Source organism: Pinus tabuliformis, chromosome 4_1 (genome assembly GCF_031772625.1).
Source record: "Pinus tabuliformis cultivar Carrire ecotype Pingquan chromosome 4_1, CPIR1, whole genome shotgun sequence".
Lineage (NCBI taxonomy): Eukaryota > Viridiplantae > Streptophyta > Pinopsida > Pinales > Pinaceae > Pinus > Pinus tabuliformis.
In genome coordinates, this window is record NC_142303.1 from 614,957,630 (window position 1) to 614,982,342 (window position 24,713).

Genomic DNA, 24,713 nt, shown 5'->3' on the forward strand with positions numbered 1-24,713 from the left:
ACATGATGAAGTTATTCCTTTGAAGGACCATTAGCAAACAGAGTTTGGAATCTCAGAGATAGAAAGTCATTCAGACTTGTAGCTATCACATTACTACATAAAAGTGACAAACCTCAAAGATAAGAGTCTATAATTTTTTTTCTACATCGGCAGTCTGATGCAGGAGCATCCTGCTCAGAATATTATTGTTCATTTGGTTGATTTAGGGTGTGATGTTTTTATTTTTTTTTAGGAATCTTGTATAGATTGAGTGAGAAATCTATGTGTGAGGTTTTCAGTTGTGAAATATTCTCAACTATGTGAGAATATCAGTGGTAATTGATATGTATAGATCTTGTAGAGATCTTAGGGATCATGAGATCCTCAAATAGGAATTAGTTGAGTGAATTATGGGAAAAATCATGGATTTAGTATAATCCATAATTATGTAATTAATCTATAAATGTAAGCTGCGAGGAGAGTGAAAAATTGAGTGTTAGAGTGTTAGAGAGAATAGATCAAAGCATTAGATGTTCTGAATGTAAATATTGTGATGAATGAAAGGAGTTTTGTGTTTAGCACTTGTTTCTGTGTGATCCTTTATTATGTGATTTGATTCTTTAATCCTAAGTTGAAGCCTTTGTTAATTACAATGAACTGTAATAGCCTGGATATGTTTCAAGGTCACAGACATATAGTTTAGAGACAGACTAAACTTGTCAAAAGTGCTAAGTCTTGGCGGAACGAGGGAACCCTAACAAATTCGCAAGGAACCTAGGAGAAAGTTCTAAATTGTCCGATTGAAAGATCTAATTGATCTAATGGTCATTGTGTGCCAACAAGTGCAGACAATAATCAGAATGGAAGAGCGGGTTTCGTAAGTGGGAAGCGGTATCTCGCGTGGCCTCAAAGCTATAAGCGGTATTCCAAAAACGGACGTGATATATTATAAAACTAAGTTAATAGCTCAGTTAATCATGACCGTTCGTTTGAAGAGGTCAGATCTAACGATGATCGTGTGGGAAAATGCACGGGAGTTAATTTTATTTTTGGACGCGATATTTTATGGAATGTGATTTAATCCAATTGAATTCCAGATTGATCAAAGCCGTTCCTTGGGAAGGGACAATATCCGACGGATATCGCTCCGGGAGATGCGTGTTGGTGAGCATTTAATCTAGATGCGATAAGGTTCAAACAAGATTTTAATTTGTTTGGGGTCCACGTAAGAGATTAGGGTCTATTTATCTAGTAAAAACGTGATTTAATTAATTAAATTCCAGATTTGTGACATAATTGCAACTTCACTTTCATTAGTGATACTTCTATTGGGAAGTATTGCTATAGCACATTTCTCGCTAAGAGGGAGTGTTTATTTTTGGGTAGCATCAGATGTGCCCTAACTCCAAAATTTTGTGGAGGAGCTAGAACACATGATATCTCCATGACCCAGAAATCGTTTGATGAAATTCCACTTGGATTGTATTTTATTAAAATAATCAATATTTTTAATGGGGTTCCTAAGTCTAAACTTAGGAAAATTAAAATATTAATGGGTATTAATGAAAATATGGGTGGGAAGCTTCTAAATGATGAGGATCAAGTCTAATTTAACCTTAGCCATTGATTAGAGATTAGATCACGACCATTGACTTCTCAACAGGAAAAGTATAAATGGAGGCTTGGGGTTAGCTGGAGAATACACACAGGGAGAGCAACACTTGAGCTAAGTCAAATTTTTTGGGTGTGGTTTGATAAGAATTTCAAAGTGAGATTCTAGTGCAAATAGGGGTAGTTCGGTAGAGGGACTTCAGTCCAAGATCGAGAATACATTGTAGAGAGGCAACACAACACCAAGGAGAGACACTATACCTCTAGAAGGGTGATGCAGAGGCTAGAGGAGTTGACGCGGTCACTTAGAGGCAACACTGGGGTTTCTGTGAGGCAGATCGAGCAGTAGTTCAATAGATTGATTTTTGAGCCAGGATGGCTCATTGGGAGGGTGACAAAGTTCGAGCACAAAGCTGGGAGTAGCCATCGTTGCACAACAGTGGGGATAGCGTAGTCACCTATGGGGTTTGTTCATCCAATTGCTGGATTTTCCAAAATATATGTCTCTAGATAGAGGTACTTTTGTTGGGTTTATTCTCTCTTGGTTGAGCCAGTTTTGGCACTCTATTTATATTTAGAAATCCATGAAATAATAAAACCCTCATAACTTCTACACCAGTTTTCCCACACTAGGTTTTTCCAGGATGTTTAGTCCAAAAATAAGTGTGTCCTTTGTGTGTTTGTCTCATTTATTTTCCATTACTTGATCTGTATATTGGTGTAGGCTGAAGTGTATTTGCATTAATATTTTCTAAATATATATGAAAATAACCTGTTAACATGAAGAATACAAGTAGGTAATGCGAATCAGTTTATTCCAGTAGGATTTATGGTATTGTTAGATTCAAAAATTTTCACAGTAAAGGCTTGGATCAACACATCATACTGGATTCATCAGATTATTGTCAATGTAGAAATATCTAGATCAGGGGAGCTTTCTTCATGCAATGCTCACTAAAAACATAACACTTTACCAAACCATCAACCTTTCATAAATCCTTATTGTGCAATCAAATCAGCTCATCAAAGCTTAGAAGCCAAATCAATACTAGTATCAAAATTCATTAATATCTCAATGTCAATTCTTTGAACTAGATGACAAGTAGGGCTTTCATAGATTCCTGACATCATCTATTATCATGCCAATAAGTTGTCATCATCCATACAATATCAATCAAGTTATTCCCATAATACAAGTCATAGGAAGTCACTATGCTCATACATCATTGTCATTAAGGCAAATAATCATTCATCAAGTCAAAACATTAGACATCATGTCAATATCCGAGTTTTCTATCATAGTAAAATCTCTATTCCAAGACGTATCTCACACTGAATCAGAGATCTAGCTCATCATCAAACATCATACAACTCATATATATCAATCATCCAAATCATGTCAAATTCTTGCAGTGCAAACTTCAAACATAATGACATATATATATGTATGTCATGGTCACCTACAAAAATTCAAACTTCCCTGCTTTCAAATATTTTAGATATCTGCTACTTATCTTTGGAACTAACATCCTCTAGGTGAACATCTTGATTTAGATTTCGGAAAACTTTAGAAATCATCAGATGACGGTCAATAGTAGTCAATCCTCTGGACACTCCCTTCAGGTTAGCATGGGAGCAACTTTAGTTGCCTAGACGCTACTTGGACCTTGGCATGCGTGCTTCCAGGGACGAGTATTCCCAGTTATATGCCTGCGACCAAAGCAAAAACCCTAATTTCTATACAAACTTAAAATCTGAGACCTTTATTATGAGACAAGTATTTTGGCGTAAATCACATGATAGAGCATTTGTCGACGCATTTCGAACCAATCAGTGTGGTTCATCGTCAGGACAAGTTGAAGAATCAAATCTAGCTTTGCATAGTAAATAGTCAGAGCAGAACATCCAATGGCTATATTTCATGACCTGGTAATGGCTATATTTGACCAGGAAACGGTTAGTTGGACTGGAATAGGGGCATGACCTTTATTTAATTAATTAAGTTAATTCAATTAATTATTAAATGATAGTTAGTTTTATTCTTATTAAAATAAAAGTTAAAGGGACTATTCTATAAACTTATAAATATAAATATATATTAATATAAGATAAAATAATTTAAGTTAATAGTTAGTTATAAATATTAGAGTAAATAATTGTTAGTTATAAAAGTTGTTAAATATAAAAATGCATAGTTAGTTATATTCTTATAATTCTAAATATATATTAAAATAAATTAATTTATAAACTAAATTAATTTTAAATTAATAGTTATTTATAAAAGTTATTAAAATATAAATATTAGAGAAATTTTAGGGGTTAGAAAGAATATTTTAAATATTTAAAACTAATTAATAATGTCAGATCAATAATGTCAAATGCACATAAATCATATTCCAATAGTACATAATGCAAATAGTAATATTGAGAATAGATTCTCCCTCTAACTGGGAATCTACTTCATTCGACTCCTTTCATGTCATCAACTTGTCTTTACTATAGTCATGCAACAACAAATCTATTAGATCATAGAGTCAAAAATATATCCATCGTGGCCATATCATGCTCACGTTAGCTACTACATTATATCATGACATCAATCTTTCATCAAAAGGTTAAATTCACATGATAGGGATAACAGATAGGTGTGACAACATACTTCAAATATCATGAAAACAATATCACTTTTATCAATTGAATCCATCAAGTTAGTGCAATCAGATATGCCATAGTTACTCATTCCATCAAGAGGACTCTAGTTAGTAAGAGGTCTAGAGTATCAAACTCATAGTTCTATTATCAAGGTTACCATTAGACCAAATCAAGGCAATCAATAAAACTTTACCAAAACAACAAGAGTGTCAACATAATTTCATCATACTTATCACAAGAATGATCAATATCAATGAGGTAACCTTTTATAAGAGATACATCATGTCTTATGCATGTCAAATGTCAATAGTATCATTTACTAGAGTCAAGGTACTAGCATTCTTCACAGAATCAAGATCTCCAAGAACAATAAATGTTAGCCAAACATCAAGTTATGCCACTATATCCAAGATCAACAATAATTAACCTCATAGAATCAAGAAGATCATCATGATCAAAATATTCAATACCAGGTGCACCATTTCATCATAGGAAACATAAATCCAAATCTCTTTCATATGCAAGCATGAGCCATTTGTGAAGGAGACATTCTCAACATACCATAAGGCTTACCTAGTCATCTAATGTTATAACTGAAACATAACATTGAAATAATATACCTTTCATACCTTATAGTCTTCAAATACCTATGCACCTTCTCATAGACAGTTTGTAGTGTTTGTCACATTTTCATCAAGGAGGTTAGATACATCCATATACTCAAATACATATGCAAGAAGTATAAGCAATGATCAAAACAATAATCATAATAATCAGATCCATAAGTCTAAACAAGAGTAAAGACACAAATAAACATTATAAGTTAAGGAGTACTTATCTTTAATGAGAGGTGATCCTCTCCCTCTTGAACTAACCTTCAAGAGTCATCACTATCCATAGTCTACATAAGATGTTTCCTTCAATCAACTTTATTAACAATTGGCCATTTAAGGCTTCATCAAATCTATCCCAAGTGCTTGAGCATCTTCACATAGACCATACTATAGTTTCATACATCAAATCTCAAGCCTTTTCCATAAACCATAGTTTCTCTCAAACCCTAACCATCAAATCCTTATGCACTAAATACCTAGGGTTCCTACATACCCTAGGATTATTTTAGGTCTCCACCATCCTCTTCTAGTTTCCATCAAAAGTGTCTCCATGGGGGTGATCTCCATGGCTTTTCTTCAACCCAGCTCTGAAACCATGTTAATTTTTCATAGGGCTATATTGTTATTTTATTTGATAATTGCATTTCTCCATTAACACATTAAGTTAACCCCATAGCATCATAACATTATTCATATTAACATTGGTATTCATCAACATATGCAACTATGTAGAAAGAAAAATAACATCATCATCAATGCAGTAGAACATAAAGGAACAATAGAAGAAAAGCATGCACACATAGAAACACCAAGATTGGTGGGAGACCAGAGAAAAACCCACTATGGGGAAAACCCTTGCAAATATTCTTCTAATAGATTTTCATCAAATGATTCAACAAAAGAGAGTACAATGATCCGTCAAAAATTAGAATATCCATGAAATGCATCTAAACATCAAAATTATGATTCAGATAACTGTAATGTATTGTCACTACATGTAGCCTGTTGCTGAACACTTCTATCACTGACCAAAATCTTCAGAATACTGAAATCTCATCTTAGAGTCCAAGATGTAAGGAGGATGAGTTGTGCAAGTGACTATGATAGACCTGGTCGCTCTCTATGAACTGCATGATAGCGACTAAGGGAGCTCAATCGTTCCCATACCATTCTGTGCGAGCGATCAGGGACCAAACTGACCCAAACATCTTGGTCGCTCTCATGAATACTCTGTGCCAGCATTCAAGGGTCCTTGATCGCTTTCATAGTCATGTGTGCCAATGTCTAGGTACTAAAATGCCTAGTTTTGTGCCATCGTTCAAGAAAACCCTAGTTCAGTGTGAGCTTCATCCTGTAGTTTCAAACCCTTAAGCGAGCTTCCTCCGTGAGACTTGTGTGAGCCAAGACAAAATAGAAGAGGAGAAGAGAGCTTGATAAATGTGTCCAAATGAGTTTGAGGTATATTCTATTTATAGGATTCCATGAGGGTCCACTTGACATGTCCATTGGTACATGCGCATAGGGATGACTTGATCCAAAATATATGTATGAATAAAATAATTCACAATTCAACTTCTGCTTTTCCAAATGAGGTGATATTTAGTTCTATTTTGGTCCTCTCAAAAAGAGGAATTCAATGAAACCATCATCTCCATAAAATTAGTAGTCCAAAGTGGATTTTGACCACAATTTCATATTTTTAACAAAAACTACAATGCAAAGAAACTTCTTATCAATACATTGCTAGATGGTGGTATGATACAGATATCCCATTTAATGTTGGTCGCTCAAATTATTACCAAGCTATGTGGGACTTTGTTATAGATGCAGCAAAGGGCTTCAAAGGCCCTAGTATGCATGACTTAACTTGATGGGAGCACTTTTGCAGAAAGATATTTTTTCCATGGATGAGTATTTAGCTAAGTATAGAGATTCATGGCTCAAAACAAGTTGTTTCATCATGTCAGACAGATGGACCAATGGAAAGAACCACGCTATAATTAATTTCCTTATTTCTTTCCCTCAAGGAACCATGTTTTTGAGATTAGTTGATGCATCTGGTAAGGTGAAGGATGCAACCCTTCTATTTGAGATTTTGGATGACATTATTCAGGAAGTGGGGGAGCAGAATGTTGTGCAAGTCATCACCGATAATGCCTCAAACTATGTTCTTGTTGGAAATATTGTTGAGTCCAAATATAGCATTGTTTTTAGACTTTATAGACCATTTAGAGACCCATTGCTTATGTATTTTGTCAAGGATATGTATTTCACTCAGTGCCATTTTGATATATTCATTTTTACATGGTATACAAATGAGAAAACTTTGCATATTATGTCTCTATTAGCTTGGAATCATGGTTTTGTCTCTTAAAATTATTTTTTTTCATTAAAAAATAATTATTTAATGTATTTTTTTAAAAACCGGTTCATTTAGACCTGATCAATCCTGGTTTGACTGGTTTCGATTTGAAACTCGGTTTATTAGGTGGACCAGTCCGGTCACAGTTTCCGGTCTTTAAAAATATGACTAAGACCTACCACATAAAAGTTATTATTCTCTTCTAATCTATGTTTTGGTTTGTGATAATCATTTGTTGGTGGCAATTTTAGTTTTTCTATTAGCTTGTATGACACATTCATTTTATGGTCATAAAAAATCTGCATTGTAGGTGCTACAATTGGCATAATTAAATGGAGTGTAGGTTGTCAATTAATGATAAAAGATGATGAAAAACTATATTTCTTTAAATTTGTTGAAACCTATTCATTGGGATTGGGTGAACACTTGTAAATAATGTAAATAGTAAATAATGGAAAATAAAGAGCCATCAAGAGGTGAAGCCCAAGAGTCACTCCCTCATGTATATAACCATGAGTAATCTTAATGAATAAACACAATTCATTTGAGGAGTTACCTCCTAGCCTGACATGGTATCAGAGCCAACCCCAATTTAGCTTACCTCTCCTCCTGTAACTCCTATTTACCTACCATTATTCCCTGCCATCAAGAGAGCATTCTTTGCTTTCTGCATTAAACAATTTAGTGTGTATGTGTACACTACTCTAGACACTGAAATGAATTGAACGTTGGACTGTGCAATTGAGCGTTGAGTTAAATATGTTGTTGCACTGAGGTTGATAAGGTTGTGGTCTGTTGTGCATTCATTTCTAACTGTATGACTATGAAACCTTGGTTCTTGTTGCTGCTGTTAAACACAATCTCTGCATTCAAAGATTGTGTGCAGCATATGTGCGTAACAATTCATTGGTTGGCATGACAATTTATATGTGAGTATGGTTCATTGGTGCGTTGAATTGAATACTATGCAAATTGACTTGGTGAAAAATTAACTTGGTATGTGTGTTGTTTACCTAATGTTGTGTGTTGAATAGGTTTTTTTGGCCCACTGCATGTCTTCCTGCTCACTGTGGTAATACTCCACCCTATGCCTACTACGTTAATATCCCAATTCATGACCTCGACCCTCCTCACTGTGGTATCATTTCCATATGCAGCCCTTGTCATACAACGTTGTTCCAACAGTCACACCCATAAATCCCCTCTCTCCTACGTGGCCACACCATCAATCTGCACAGTTAATATCTCAAGTATCATAATTCCTCGACCTCCATACACCTCGGCCTCCATACCTTAGCACAATCAACATCGCCATATACACCTCTCCCCCTCTGTGGCTCCCATATGCTGCTCCCTACCACTCGGCTTCATCCCTCCCTCCTCGCTCCCATATGCTTCTCCTGACTGTTCCCATACACTACTCCCTACGTTGAATGCATTAATACCTACACATACAACGCTTTGCTAGATACACCCTCCCCCAATTAATACTTTCCCATATATTCCCTTCCCCATATAACCCTACCCCACATAATACCTCTATCCAAAAAAAAAAATACACGAGAATAGAAGTGATTTTTTTCACAGTATATTACCAGCAAAGGTGCAATTTCTTACAATCTATTGGCAGCATAAGTAATTTTTTTATAGTATACAAATTTTTAAACGAATTCATTGATATCTATTATGGGAGTGGTTTTCATTGGGAAGGAGAACTACCCTGAGTGGTCTTGAAAGATCAAGCACACTCTTATTTTCAATGAGTTATGGAAAGGAGTTTGTGTAAGAGAAGGAGATAATGAACTTGCAAAGCCTACCTCAGACAAATAATTTGCCATTTGGGAAAACCAGAATAGCAAGGCCTATGTATTGATTGCAACATCTGTAAATGAAGAGGTGAGTCTCCATATTTCACCATTTTCAAATTATTTTGAAGCCTTACAAAAGTTGAAGGAACTCTATGACTAAAACTCTGTGCTTGAAGTTGTCCAATTGATGATTAAATTGTTCAGTCTTGAATTACAAAATGATGATCCTCTTTCTCTAGCATCAGAAGTAAAATATATTATGCATGATATCAAAGTCACTAATGTTGAACTAGACATTCCTCTGATAGCTTTTTTCAAGGCACTTTATCCCATTTATTCAAATTATCTTGAGTCAATGCAAGCAAATGGAAACCTCAAAGAGATTACCTTTGACTCCCTTGTGAATAAATTTGCTGAGAGAGAGAAATATTTTGAGAAGAACATAACTCCTCAGTCTTATGAAGAAGTAGTGTGTCTTGCACATAGAGAGAAGAATCATGCTCAAGATTCTTCCAGAGGAAGAGGTGGTCGAAGAGGAAGAGGAAGAGGAAGAAGAAATTTCAGAGGGAGGGGGGGAAGACACTCTCAAGGAGAAAATTTTTATCCTCATTGCGTACGTTGCAATAGAGATGGATCACATGATGCATCCACATTAAAGTTGCCTTGGTACATAACTGAGTAGGAAAAAAATCAACCCAAAGGTCAAACCAATGACAAAGAGAAAGGTAAAGCCCCTGAATATGCTCATTATGTTGTGGCACATTGTAATATTGGAGTAAATGAAGACTTGTTTAATGCTAGCCTTGCTTCTTGGAAAACTGATTGGTTTCTTGATTCAGGAGCAACTTGCCATATGACTTAGAAAATATTCTTTTGAATAATTTACTGATAGTGTTGATGGAGCAATCTACTTTGCAGACAAATCAAAACTCAAGCCATCAGATCTTGGCATAATTAGGCTCAAATTGCCTGGTCTTTGAGACTTTCTTTTGCACGATGTTTTATATATCCCACATCTGAGGAGAAACTTGTTGTCCTTGGTCCACATCCACTAGCAAGGACACTCCATTCATATGTTTGATGGCAAGGTTGAGGTGAGAAAATCATTAGATCACTCACTTCTCATGAAGGGGATACAAGAAGAAAGACTTCTCAAGCTACAAGGTACCTCTGCTCATGCACAAAATTTCTCATACAGTTCTCAATATGATGAAGATACATTTCCATCAAGTCTATTATGGCATGCTAGATTTGGACACTTGAACTATGACAACCTTTGCTTGTTGAAGAAAAATGGTCTTACCGGTTTGCCTACAATTCCTAGGAAACTTAAGCAATGTGATGCTTGCATTCTAGGAAAGCATAACAAATAGTCTTTTCATGATTCACATTCCAGAGCACATAGAAAAATTGAACTCATTCATTTAGATTTATGTGGCCCAATGTTTGTTCCTTTTGCAAATGGAAATAAATATATGATGACATTTATTGATGACTACACTAGAATGTGTTGGGTTTATCTATTGAAGAACAAATCTGATGCTTTTCAAACATTCAAGAACTTTCATACATGGATTGAAAATGATGCACAATCTCATATTGGCTCTATTCACGCTGATAATGGAAAAGAATACACTTCAAATGAATTTTGAAACTATCTTCGCCAACATGGGATCAAACATCAATCAACTGTGCCTTATAATCCCCAATAGAATGGAGTAGCTGAAAGAATGAATAGAACAATCTTAAATATGGTATGTTCCATGATATTTTTCAAGAATGTAAAACTTATGTTTTGGGATGATGCAGTTCTATGTGTTGTATATGTAAAGAATAGGTGTCCATTTAATGCTATTAGAAACAAGACTCCTTATGAAATGTGGTACGGCCACATTCCTTCGGTAAAACATCTCAGGGTCTTTAGTTCCACCCGTTATGCCTTGATACCAAAGGTACATAGAAACAAACTTAGTGCAAGGAGTCATAAGTGTATCTTCTTGAGGTATTCAAATACCTCCAAAGAATACCATCTCTATGATGAAGTTAATAAAAAGTTTGTTGTATCTAGATATGTAATCTGTCTTGAATCTTCCAAAGATGACAATGTTGTTGAGTGGCAACTTGATCGCTTGGATAGATTTAGACATGCAAAATCATTTCAAGAATTTGATAATCAGATTCCACATATTGAAGGGGGGATTCCTATATTGGATCAATCTGTGGAATCTTCTTCTAAAGCACTCTCTCCCCCACATGAAACTCCAACCATTGATGATACTTTGAGTGATGTGATTGACAGAATTGGGAGACTCAATATTGATTCAGTCCCAACTTAGTCAACAAAGTGGCCTGGACCATCTCAGAAAGGTCCGCTAAAGTGGCTGACAAAGACACTTGAAAGTGTTCATCCTGATGAGATTGGAAAGACAGGAACAAGAAATTCAACCAGGCAAAATGTAGGTGATGTAGATGATTCTGATTCACCTATTAATATGGATGTTTCTTATGATTGTGAACTAAATTTATATACAGATTTTGAACCAACTTCCTTCAAAGAAGTTGCTTCTCATGATGAATGGAAAGAAGCGATGCAAAAGGATATGTTTCCTTGATAAATAATGGCACTTGGAAGCTGGTTGTTCCTCTATTAGGAACCAAGTCAATTGGCTACAAGTGGGTCTACAAGAATAAGCATAAAGCTGATGGCTCACTTGTCAAGCACAAATCCAGGCTTGTGGAAAAAGGTTTTTCACATAAGAAAGGGGTTGATTATGAGGAGACTTTTTCCCCCACAACAAAATGGGCTACCATCCGGACACTCTTTGCCTTAGCAAATCAGAACGGTTGGAAATTCCATCAAATGGATGTAAAAATTGCTTTATTGAATGGAGATCTAAAATAGAATGTTTTTATGTCCCAGCCTAAAGGATTTGTTGTGAAGGTACATGAAACTAAAGTATTCAAACTTGTGAAATCCTTGTATGGCCTCAAGCAAGCACAACAAGCTTGGTATGAAAAGTTAACTAAGAATCTTTTGAAACTCAACTTCAAATATTATGATCTTGATGATGTAACTTTGTTTGTCAAGAAATTTGGAAAAACATTTGTATATCTTGTGGTATATGTAGATGATCTTTTGATGACAGGGAACAATCAAAGCTACATTGCATCCATAAAGAAGGAATTGAGGAAAGGTTTTGAAATGACTTACTTGGGCTATGTTCATTACAATCTTGGAACTGAAGTAACTCAACATCCTAAGTCTATATTACTCTCTCAAAACAAGTACATTGGAGATTTGTTGAACAAGTTTGGCATGGTTGAGTGCAATCCTCTGACTACTCCAATGGAACAAAACTTAAAGCTCACATCCATTGAAGGAAAATAATTTGAGCATGCAACAAAGTATAGATAGCTTGTAGGAAGTCTCCACTAGTTGACTACTACCATACCAGACATTTCATTTGTTGTTGGAATCCTCTCCAGGTATATGCAAAAGCTTTGTGAGGGACATTGGTATGCTGCAAAAAGAGTTCTAAAGTACTTGAAGGGAACTCAAGACTTTGGACTCAATTATACACAGGTGGGCAACCTCAGCTTGATTGGATACCCTGATTCGGACTTCAATGGAGACAAAGAAACTGGGGTATCTACTTTAGTTTATGCTATGAGTCTTGGATCAAGATTTGCCTCTTGGAGATCATGCAAAAAGTCAGTTCCAAAAGATTCCACAACAGAGGCAGAATATGTGGCAGTAGCTGAGGCATCAAAAGAAATTGTGTGGCTCAGGAAAATTATGGAATATTTGCAGGTAAAATAAGTACATTCAATTCCACTCATGATTGACAACACCTCTGCAATAAATTTGTCCAAGAACCCAAAGTTCCATGATCGAACGAAGCACATCAATATAAAATACCATCTTATTCGACATCATGTTGAGGCCAAGACAATCCATCTATGCCATTGTTCCACTAATGAGCAGATTGCAAACATATTCACCAAAATGTTTGGACGAGAAAAGCTTGAAAGGTTCAGAATGATGCTTGGACTCACCAACATCCCTTCAGAATAAGGGGGAGAATGTTCACACCTAATCATTGGGATTGGGTTAACACTTGTAAATAATGTAAATAGTAGATAATGGAAAATAAAGAGAAATTGGGAGGTGAATCCCAAGAGTCACTCCATCATGTATATAACCATGATTAATCTTAATGAATAAATGCAATTCATTTGAGGAGTTACCTCCTGGCCTGACACAATTCTTTATAGAGTTTACACTCTGTCCTAACCCACCAAATGAAGCTACTCCAGGAGTAAAAAATGATTCCTTAGCAATATAAAATTGTGTTGGTATTGCAAAACACTAGATAAATGGACAATTTATCTTATTCATCCTCCAAACATGTTGCTGAATGCTAGCCACTAGGATCATTTCGCATAGCTTGATTTAGTTACTTTGACATTCTAATGAGGTTGCATCTCTAGTTATTATCACCAGTTGTAAGACATGATAGCAACGTTATGATTGCAAATGCACTTGGAGACTTTGTTTGGTTTGCATTCCATAACTTACTGCTTATTGTAACAGGGGCTAGAGGGTCATGGATTCATATATCTCACCTCCATATCACAATTAGAGTGAGAATTTCAACACTAATGTAACTAAGAAAATAAATCACCTAGCATGACTGGTGTTGAGGTTTTGTGGAGGTAGCAGGTTGCATGTAGAAAGGAGGTCACGAGGTGGAGATTTGAGTGGGTCACATAAATCACTAATTCATACAACTATGATTTTGTGACTAGCGACTCAGGGTTTGAGGAATGGTTAGGTTGCTAGGTTGCAAAATAGGGTAGGTCACATGAATCATTGATTGTCTCAAGGGCGATTATCTGTATTTAAGAATTGAAGGATCACCATGATATCCTAGACGCATTTTCTTGTTGCGACCTAAAAACAAGTCACATTTCCTTGTTGCAACTTGGAAATGGTTGCATTTCCTTATTGCAACTTGGAACCAGTCACATTTCCAATTCCCCAATTAGGTCACATATGTTTGCATCAATTTTGCTCCACTTAGATTTGACATCAAATGTTTTATTAAATAATAACACATGTAATTTAGATTCATGATAAACATGACCAATGCAAACCAAATAAGAGAAATAGAAGAAAGCCTTACCAAAAGGAATATTCTCCACATCCACTCAGGAAACTGGAAAAATGTATCAAAGAACATTTTTGTCCCATCGATATTCAACAACAAAATAATTTCAAGCCAAAAAAATAAACAGTATCCATTGTCACTTTCGTTCGTGAGGCCAAAGGGTTTCCCATGCTCTCGATGCTACATCTTTTGTGCTTAGTTGATATGGAATTATCGCTCCATCACCATATTCATCCTTCAGAAAGCTTGCAATAGTTGTTGTGTATAATGGATCCTCTAACAAAGAGAGGAAAACATAATAGCCAGTGATTGGGCGAAACATGCTTGCTACAGCACCAAAGCAAAAAAGGATTCTATCTTGTGTTTTGCAATGAATGACCAAAAGGAATTTAATACCATTCCTCATATAAATGTGAAATTTGTACTCCCAACTTTTTTAGGTGTGCATGTAGTCTCTTCTTCAATGGTTCAAATGGAATAGCAGGGCATGAAGCTAGACACATTTCCTCAAAAAGAAAAAATATGCATGTTGGTGATAATGACATGGCAAAAGGAGATGTTGGTAACGACAAATCATATTATGTGTTATTTTGGTTCATGTAATCTCAATAATCCATGAAAAATATTATTTTAGTGTCATGATAATTTTCAACTTCGACCTCCATGTCGTATGCATTATGCACACCCACTAGTGGACCATCTAGCTCATATTGCAAAAAAATCCAGATGCTGCCCCTGATGCAACATTAACAAGCCTGCAGGTAACTACCACTTCAATTTCACAAAAGAGAACACTATGACCATGACCATTTTCTTCTTCAGTAATCTTCCCAACTTTGGAATTGAAAATTAGAACTCCAGCTTCAACACCTGAAAATAGCTAAATATTGTAATGGTTCCTTCATGAAGGGGATTTCGACTCACACAACCATAGGACCGTCCAATTAAAATGACCGTTTTCCTTTTAACTACATAGTTGTGTCTTTCCAAACATCCCCTATAAAATTTTCATAATCGAGAGCTTCAAATTCATCCTCCCACACACCATAGTTATTAGTAAATGGCATGTTAGGCCCAACAGGACCCATAGTTAGGCCTCACTTAGCTGGTTTTGTTGTTAGTGACAATCCTGTTAGACCACATCTAATGACTACCAAGTCCAACAGTTCATTTCCAAGTCTAAGTGGTTGCAACTTCCACCAACAACCTCCTTGATGATGTGACATTGCATGACATCATCAGATATGACTCCAAAGTGATACCATGACCGAATGAAATTCCACATAGCACCTATAACTTTGCATTAAATAAAATAAATCCCTTTCAATCATTGCAAAGAAATCTTATGATAAATGATATAAAATGTATCAATTGGCCCCATTTTAAAAATAAGCTCAAGTATGAATCCAAGAATATAAGGTCTTCCAAATGTAACATTAAGAAACATGGGTAAGCCAGTTCTAGCAACATTATTAACAATTGCTTCTAATAATAATAGATCTTATGCTCCAATTGCAGAATTACAAACCCTACACATACAAAAAGGTGTGCATCATTGTAATTTTGACAACTTCTTAATTCCTAATTCATTCAACCTAGATGAAAATGTATGGAGAAGAAGTCCTAGAACCCTTTTGAATGAGCGCAAATATTTTAAACCTTCATTGATAGGAATGGATTAGGGTAGGTATGTAATGTTATTCCTCACTTGACGATGCCATAGTGTAATGCATGCATCATAGATTTTTAATGAAAATGCATCCTAGAGGGTGAAGATTAATTCAAATCAATGCAGGATCTTTAATCATGACAATATATGGTTTTAAAGATGCATGGGAGATATAATGGCTTCATAAATGAGTAATTCCATGGCCTTTAACACAAAATTCATTTTACTCTGTTACAATGCATGTTGTAGAAAAATAAAGGTTTGAGGACACATAACCCTAATGTGCTAATAAGATCAGTGTATTAGGATCAAAAGTCACATGTGTCACTAAACAAGAAAAACAATAAGGTTTGATAACAACCATGTCAATGTAATATTTCACTGATTCAAAATTATAAGCATATAACCCCAGAACCTAAACAAGCAAAGGGGGACCCAAAAATTTGGTGTTGGGCCAAAAATTTGGGTGGTGTTGTAGAGACTACAACAACATGGTTTCCTGTGATCGTAATCAATAGTGGCATCAAACCTAAGATTCACTTTTCTTTGTATATTACATCTACATCACAGATATTCTCACAACAATCTCATTGAGCTCGCATTCTATTACAGTGATATGAATATTTTGCTATAAGGCTCACACATATATTCCAAAGTGACACGTTATACTTCTATGGGTCACATATCTCTCTATAAATAATGCAATGGCTTGACTATATTCTTTGAGGTTTGTTCTTTGTTACACTCTATCTGGCTCATATGTATTGGCTCAAATTGTTGTCGTGGATCGTATTTCTAAAGACAGTGGTTCACACCATAATTTTGACGCTCACTTTGTAACTCGGTGATTCTATGGATCACACACTATCATGACTCCCAGTAAATCTCTTATGTAGCTCACTCACTCCATCTCTATGGAAGTAATATGCATTTATTATTGCATTTATATGTGGCTCGTTACAACATGACTCATTACAATAGCATGTTATAGTGGCTCATTACAATTGGTCACATCTGTGTTTATTATACTGATCGCATGGTTTGTCTTCTACAGTCATCTCATTTATATTTTGTGGTTGATATTCTACAATAATAACATGGCTTGTATATGTTATCTATGGCTCATTTATATGATGTAAGCTTTGGTCATATACAGTAGCAATGATTGGTAAAAATACTCTACCTCACAGAACATATCACAATGACATAGATAAATGGAATTGGCTCTATGGTAAATGGCATCATCTATGTGGCATCACTCTATGGCATTCCTACAGTAATATCAATGACTTTACACAACTCACATTGTCTGAAGATCACATTTGATTCTGTGTAATTCATTTGAAGTTTGAACAGAGGTTTTTAGTGTACTATCAACAAATCTATACATAAATAACCTATCATAATGACAAAGTTCACCTATCGATGAAGGTTGTCTATGCAAACTCACCTTTTCAGTGGCTTGTATAAAATACTCTGTGAAACGATTTATTTATCAATGGATGACATCAAACTTTTTCATATATACTATATGGCTCATCAAATTATGGTTAGCATCTGTATGGTTTGACATGTGAAAATAATCTATGAGACAATAAGGAAGTAATGACTTGATGATACTTAGATAACAGGGATATTCTTATGATAACATGTGGCTCACATTGAAGCTTGATTCATATGAATCTAAGTTTGACCTTTTATGATTTATGTTTCTCATATGTGACTATGTGGCTCAGTTCCTACAGTATATCTATGATGGCTCACTTTGTGGCACGTTGATGGCTTGCATACTCTCTATATTTGATGGTTGACATATGCTCTCATATATACAGGTTGATATTAATCATTAAATAATTTACATTATTCAAACATGACATGATCAAGCACAATGCGTCTGAGGGTTCCATAAATTGTGAAATCTTGAGCTCAATAAACTTGCTATCAAAGGATTGAAACGTGATCGATGACAAAGATATCAATTTATTTATTGAAGGCACAACTTGTATCTTGATTTAGCTGTAGTTCGAGTTTCATGGAGCATATATAGAAAAATTGAAGAGTTAAAGTTGCAAATATGGTAGAAGACACAATTCATAACAGTGATTTCATGTGACAAGCTCTCTCTAGTTATCTCTAAGCTTGAATCAATAGTGGAAGTGATAGTAATATGAAGATACTTTTACAATGCTTTAGATTGTGAGATCAAGGCTTTGTGAAGAATTTCCTTAGAGAATAGTTTTCTTCGAATCAATTTAATACATGACAACTATAGAAACAAAACAAGGTATTTGCAAGATGGACATAAGGTAAGGTTGAAAAAGGTATGTATGATTTCTATGTGCATATTATGTTTTGAGGATTTGCATAGAGGGTCACTAGGATAGATCTTGAGAATTTACGGTTTGTATGACTTTAAAACCTATGAAGTCTTGAATACTCTTGGTATTCAGGGTTTTGAACCCTAGATTGAATTAACCCTAGGATCAAAAACCCTAAACCTAACTGGTCGTTCCCTCTAAGAAAACCCTAGCTCTTAGGAAATGGTATCTAGGGTTTGTAGGGCTAAATGATCCTTAAACCCTTGTTTTTGAAAGGATAATCTAGGGTATAATTTAAAACCCTAGCAAGGGTTTAATTAAAATAAAATATAGGGCTTGAAGTCAAAACCCTAGGGCTGGATGTTTTCTACTAAAATACAAATCCTAATAAGGGTTAGATCTAGGAATATCTAGGGTTTGTAACTAGAACCATAGAAGTACACTTTTGAGAAATCTTAAAAACCCTAGATTGACAACATTGACATCATGCTCTTGTCTTTGTATATTTTTTACTTGGCTTTATTGCTGGAATTACAAGTGAAAATTTGTGGAAGCAAGATGAGAAGGATGGAATAACAAAGCAAAGAAAGACTCAAACTTGATGATGACTCCTTGATAATAGTGAGCATGGTGGAAAGAGGTAGCTATAAAGGCATTGATGATTATGACATTGAAGCTTGTTGATAGGTTCTAGATTTATGATCAAAAGAGCATGAAGCATACCTTTGTTGCAATAATAAAGCATGCAAAGGAATATTGACCTTAGATGAAGTAAGTAGGAAAATTTGACATCTTGACGAGAAAGGCCACCATGATTTGAAAAGATATGTACACTACAAAGGTAGATAAGGAACTACAAATGAGCATTGATGGAAAGTGATAAGAAGGGTTGATGGCAAGGACCCTATCATGAAGATCAAAGTTTGGCTCCACAACATCCAAGAAGGTTGAAGCTCAAAATATGTAAGAAGGAACCCTGCAACTACTAATTAAAGATATCCATGACAAGACATGCATATGATGTATGAAACAATCAAAGCTTATGATTGAAGTCTCCCTAATTACGAGGGAGAAAGGATTACCTCTCTGATTGAAAGGGAGTGATGAGGGACACCATATTCTCCATGTGTCATGCATTAGACTAGGACTAATAGTCGTAAATCTTAGTGAAGGCACTAGTAGGAGGAACGGAGGATTCGACAGGCATCTAGGGACCAATACTTTTTGAGGATTTCGAATCTAAGATAGGAAGTAGTCCCATGGACTGACACTCTTTGAAGATTAGACAGGGTATCCAAGATAAGAGTGGTTGAAGAGGATACTCTTTGAGGATAGGTTAATCTAAGACAAGAGTAATCCTATAAGGACATACTTGGTGAACATCCAGATGGGGTATGTTCCTTGTGAGGCAATGATGATGGTCTCTATAGTCATTGCCTCCTCGACATTGTGATCTAATCTAGTAGAGAGATAAATCTTGTTAGTAAAGGCCTTGCTAAAAATGTTGGTCATGATACTTAAGATGGCTTATCAATATGACTCTTCTTATGATAATATTTAAATTTTAGAATATCCTTGTACCTTGTTGTGTAATTGTGAATACCTCCCTAGTTAAGAGGGTGTGTTGAAAGTTGTAACTAGGTTTGGTCTTCATAATTTTCATTTTACTTATATCATTGTATATTTCATGTAAATATCAAAAGAGGAAAAATAAATTTTATTTTTCAAGCATGGGTTTCATGCTCAAATCAAATTATTATTTTAGATGAGCATGTTCTTCATGATTCTAGGATTTATTGAGTCAAAGAGTCAAAGTCTTATTTGGATCTATTGTAATGAAAAAGGAAAATTAATTTTTCTAATTGTAATTTGGGTAAAAATTGCCTCTAGATGCGAAGTCGACCTACCTATCAAGTCGGCCTTGCCCCAAAGGTCATGTCTCGAACCCCTCTAGACAAGTATAAATAGAAGGAAGCTGGAGCTCATTTTGGAAACACAATTTGAATGAATAGATTTGAAATATCACAAAAAGGAATAATGAAAAAGAGAAGGGACCAAGTATGAAAATGAAGAAGAAAGGAGGATTTGAATTGGCATCTAGAGGGTTGAATAATTTCTATGGTCATGGGCCTTTTACATCTCACTTTGACCTAATTCTATAAAAAGTGATTTTTTTCCAGGTTTTCCCCTTGGAGGGGTTTTTCCTTGGCTTGCAGCCTATATCTTATATTCACTATTTTTCTTGTGATCTTCATGCTTTGTACGTTTGATAATTGTTTGATGAAGAAGAACACAATTAAATTATTAAGAAGCCAACAAAATTTCACAAACAATTATCAAAGAAAGAGAAATCTGATCTAAATTGTAAGCCTCCATATTTCTCAACAAATAGTACCCTGCAATGCTACAGAACCATGTTCAATTCCTAGCCAGTGCAATATCATCCTACTAACAACATTATAGATTATGAAGTCTATATTGCATGTTATTTTAGGGTTTCACACATTTTATATGTAGTGTTAGGCACCTTTGTTGTCTAATCTAGTTAATGTACTTGATTTTCACCCAAGGGCCTTGGGTTCAAGTCTTGAAAATGGTAAACATTATGCCTATGTCATTAAAGTAAATCTTTTAATTTTTGTCTTAGACTGTACAAATTCATTTCATTTTAATATTGAATGGAATGCTTTAATTGAAGATATTGTTTAAAGCTTAAATAAATTTGGTTTAGTTCCTATTAAGTTTCAGGCTCAAATTTTATGAGAGGGATTGGGGACTGTAGTCATTTATGGGGTTACACTATCCTAAGGGGCATTCAAATTGAACCAAGTTATTGCACAAACTTGGTGATAATATCCTACTTTCAAATAAATCGTTCTTTTAACTAATCATTTTACATCCAATATATAGATTAATCTCTATCTACCTTCAATTTAAGTTCTAGCAAGATAAATAAATAAATTATTTAAACTTCCTTTAGTACTAAAAAAAATTAATAATATTTACATTATTCTATTTTCTATATAGCATCTTTTGAAATTAAAATCATATCTATTATATTCCCAAAAATATTCACATATTAAGACCCTACAAACCAAATATTAAAATATGTTATCTATACACAACGAGGGAGGGATTACAGGTGATCCGTAAACTTCCATGGATATTCCACTGGATAGTTCATCACAACAGATCTCATAACATTGTATTAAAAATCTAAGATTCTACACAATTACAATTTTATTAAACTTTAAGATCTGTAAACTTAACCGTAATTAGTGCATGCATGCGAATATAAATTATGCAAAAACATAGAGAATGACAAAATAAGTTCACACACACATAAGACACAAGATATGATCTCTAGAAAACCCTTTCTAGAGAAAACCCGGTTGGAAGATGAGGTCTCTTCGCTCTCTTTCTATGTCTGGAAATATGGCTGTAGGTATAAAGAAGTAATGTATGTGGCCCATGGGCTACTACATTGCACAAATATTCTATGTGTTCTCTACCTCCTATCTCTCCTGGCTATCTTTTCTCATCTATGGAACAAAATTCTCTCGAAAGAATGGAATGTCTCTTCCTCCTAGTGGCTCAGTTATAACACAGATTGATAACCTACTACTGGTTAAGTTTGACCACATCAACTCTTAACTAGCATTACAATATAGACTCTTCTAGAGTATTTAACATCATAATCATGTCGCTAGCCCATTTTCCATGAATAATGGGGGTTGACGTGGCATCCTCCTGAACTATAGGTGTGAAAATAGGAAGGTCAACTCCTGAGTGGCATAACTTTTGCATATGGAATCTGATTAGCACGCTTCTTGCACCGTTGGAAATACCTCTACGTGTAGAATAGCTTGAAATGGTGCAGGGAAAAAGTGGCAAAGTTTTACCCCCCAAAAACGTTGATTGATGGTTCAAAATACTCCTGGAAGGTTTCAAACCCTGTTTCGCCTAACTAGATCCTGCTAGTAAAAACGGTCTCATGAGATCATTCCTCCACTTTTTCCACTCTGAATGCATCAAGATGGATGAAAAACAATATAATGATCCAATCTGGATCAACATGCTATAATAATATTCTAGAGTTTGAAATAAAATATTAAGCTACAAACAAAACAACCAAAAGAAAAACCTACACTTATATATACAAATATAATTATATTTTAATATTTAATTGAATCCATGATCAAAGATAGTACATAAATATGTACAATTGATTATATCTTGTTTCATTATGAGTGAAATAATATGATACTCTCTATCAGCCAGCTGAGCCCTTAGTCGATCTATTTACCGATCCCTCTTCATTCCCAAAATGTGTGCCTTAAGGATGTCGGGAAATGGGCGGGCATTGGAAATTCATCATGAATTGGTCATTGGGGTTTGTCGCATGAAAGCCCGCTAGTAAGATCAAAAGGGTGGTTAGCCCCATTGAGATGAGATGTAAAGGGTTGGGCTAGGGCTAGGTCGAGCACTCAACCTTCCTATTTCTTCCCCAGTGTCATCTCTTCGATATGCGTGTGTTGATTCGTCTTCCCAAAAATAGTACTTACTACCCTTGGATGGGTCTCTTATACCCTACACTTAATATATACAATTATAATTGTATTTTAATTTTTAGTTGAATCCATGACCAAAGATAGTAAATAAATATGTACAATTGATTATATCTTGTTTCATTATTAAAATGAAGAAGAGATGCATCACATTAGGTATCAAGAAAATGGAAATACTTATAAGTTATCCCATCCTATGTGGCAATCAATATACAAGGCAGTTTGATATTAAAAAGATGTTAATATAAGTAATAGTTTATCACAAGTATTTTTAATATAAGATGATTATTTTAATACTATTTAAGTGACCATTAAAATGAGGGTTAGAGTGTAATAATGTCTCATTTTACATGGTAATCAATATAGAAAGGAGTTTGATATTAAAAAAATGCTAATAATCAACATAGAAGGGAGTTTGATATTAAAAAAATGTTAATATAAGTAATTATTGAATAAAAATATTTCTAATATAAGATGATTATTACAATACTGTTTAAGTGACCACTAAGATGAGATGAGGGTTAGAGTGTAATAAGGACACTATCTCATCATTTTATTTATAAGTTTAACACATCTATAAAAGAAAAGATGAGGCTTAGATTGTAATAAGTACATTATTTCATAACTTTTTTTATAAGTTTAATATATTTATGAAAGAAAAGATTAGAACAAAGTTACAAGAAAGAAATTTGAATAAAATTATAAAAATGAGATTCCTGTCCAATCATGTGGAAATTTTTCTAATCATGATTGGAATATATAAATAACCATTAATCCTCAATATAGGATTAAAGTATTATAAGTCTCTCTGATATTAATAACAACAAAGTATGAAAAGAAGAAGAAAAAACACAAGATTGCAAGAGGATGTGGGGAAAATCCTTTTATTCTAGAAGGCTCATCACATAAGTCAATATACGTGTTTTAGGAAAAATCTAATTCAAAATAAAACACTCTCCTTTCAAATTAACCAGTGAAGTATGTGGAAATTTCAAGACTTTGTGCTTAAAGCAAATTCAAAAATTTCATCTCATTTACTCAAGGTTTCCCAAATGTATTTCTTTTTAAATTTTAGTGTTATGTTTAGATGTGGAATATAAATTAGAGTAAAATATATTTCATTTCTACACACCTAAATATATACCACATTCCCAATAAAATAAACATTAAAACAATGTACTTTAACAAAACTAGTTTCCAAACCTAAGGAGACAATACCCAAATTAACATATCTAAAATTAATTTATAAACATAAATTTTTTTAAGACACAAATCAGTCCTCTTAACTTCAATTTATTTATAAAAATCATTCAACAAAATCTACTCATTGTTATGTTCAATAAACATAGTACCCAACCAACATAAGTGCATAAGTCGAAAGATAGTACTCATTGTTATTTTAAATCTACAAATATACAAAGTTTGGACAACAAAGTAAACCTCTCTCTCTCTCTCTCTCTCTCTCTCTCTCTCTCTCTCTCACACACACACACACACACACACACACACCTCTTAACTTCTATTTATTTGTAAAAATTATTCAACAGTCTATTCATTGTTATATTAAATCAACATAGTACCCAACCACCATGAGTACGTAAGATGAAAATCAAATCTACAAATATGCAAGCTTGGACAACAATATGCACACATACACACATACAAGAATGAAGCACAAGTACATATTACACAATGGTACAAGATCTCTATTCAAGTTTATCACAAGCTAGGAATCTCCAATGCACCCAAATCCTAGCTAGAGCATCCACCATCAACAATAAATCCTAACGATAAAATATATATCCTAGCAATAAATCAAATCAATCTACTCCTAATTATTCCAAAGGCTCAACAACAAGCTAGCATCAACACTAACAAGTTTACCTTTGATCTTCTCCAAGACTTTCTTTACACAAACTCTCCAAGCAAAGCACTTTGAGTCTTCCCTATGACTTATTTGA

General features: G+C 34.6%; 1 pseudogene; it reads right to left on the bottom strand.

Annotated features, from left to right (window-relative positions):
- Positions 1 to 14,071: 14,071 nt before the first annotated feature.
- Positions 14,072 to 15,423, bottom strand: LOC149177514 (lycopene epsilon cyclase, chloroplastic pseudogene; annotated as a pseudogene).
- Between the last annotated feature and the right edge of the window lie 9,290 nt (positions 15,424 to 24,713).